Genomic DNA, 1,642 nt, shown 5'->3' on the forward strand with positions numbered 1-1,642 from the left:
TAAAAACATTTCATTTCCCCTGCCTCATTCTTTCTCTCTTTTCCTTCTGGTATTCCAATTATATACATTTAGATATTTTCATATTTTCTTACAGTTCTTTGATGTTCTCCTCTTTTTTAAATTCTTTTTTCTTTGTTTTCAGTTTGAGAAGTTTCTGCTGATCTATCTTCAAGCTCACTGATTTTTTTCTTTAGCTCTGTCCAGTCTACTGATGAACCTTCAATGGCATTATTTATTTCTATTTTTGTTTTTTATTTGATTTGTTACTATTTCCTTTTGATTGGAAAGTTTCCATCTCTCTGCTTACTTTAACTGTCTGTTCTTGCATGTTGTATACTTTTTCTATGGAGCCTTTAATACACTAATTACAGTCACTTTAAATTTTCTAATATTCTTAAAATCAGTGTCAGATCGGAGTCACCTTCTGATTATTTCTTTAGCACCATGTAGGCACTCAAATCTTAGTGAAAAGAATAAATGAATGAAAAACAGAATACATAAGGATAATAGAAAGCTCTATTATTGAGGTTCAAAGGTATAGAAGTTTAAAAAACACATAAATATATGTTTAGTAAAACTAGCTTAAAAATGGAAAGATAACACATTGTGCTAGGTTGAACAATGGCTTCCAAGATATCCAGATCCTAATCTTTTGAACCTGTGAATGTTACTTTATGTGATAAGAGAGTCTTTTTAGATGTTATTCAGTTAAGGATTTTGAGAGAGTAAATTATCCTAGATTATCTAGATGGATCTTAAATGTTATCACAAGTGTCCTTACAATAGGGAAGCAGAGGAAGTTTTATACAGACAAAGAAAGCAATGTGACCACTGAAGCAGGATTCTACAATGCTGGCTTTGAAGATAAAAGGTGGAGCTAGGATGCAAGGAACATAGCTCTAGAAGTTGGAAAAGACAAGAAAATGAATTTTCCTCTACAGCATGGTACTGCTGAAATTTGGTTTGGCCTAGTGAAGATGTTTCAGATTTCTGGACTCCAGAATCATGACAGAATAAATATCTGTTCTTGTAGTCATCAAATACGTGGTAATTTGTGACAGCAGTTATAGGAAGTTCTTAAAAGATATGTGAATTGGCTCTGGCTTCCTATAGAATTGAAGACCCCCCCCTTGAATAGAACCCCTCTCTGGGGTGGAGCCCCAAGTGAATGGAGAGCCTAGGGCAGAAACCCCTGGACACTGCTTCTTCCCAGTCTTTGTCTCACAGTCTAACAACTTGAACTTTGTGTCAGAGCATCTATTTTAAGTAGAGTTTACCTGCCAACTAATTACAGATTATTAGGCAAAAAAGAATGATTCATGTCTCTCTGGATATGTAACTTCAAAGTCTCCAAGGTTGAGCCTCTTGGCAAACAACAGAACTGAATACTTAGCCAACATTTCAAATAAAATGAAAATAGTCTTAGATAGATTGGCCAAAAAAATCCTGAGTATCAGCAAAATAGAAAATAATTCCTTTGAAAGGATGACAAACAAATGTCAAAGAGGCTTAAAATACACTAGCATGTATGGAATGCTATTACTTTGTTGAACTTTTTTTTAGAAATAAGAATTTAAAACAAATGTGTCTCCAAGTTGACCAAAGACATTTTTGAAGTATTTATCAAAATAAAAAAATAAAA

This window comes from Propithecus coquereli, unplaced genomic scaffold, assembly GCF_000956105.1.
Source record: "Propithecus coquereli isolate 6110/MARCELLA unplaced genomic scaffold, Pcoq_1.0 Scaffold123, whole genome shotgun sequence".
Taxonomy (NCBI): Eukaryota; Metazoa; Chordata; class Mammalia; order Primates; family Indriidae; genus Propithecus; species Propithecus coquereli.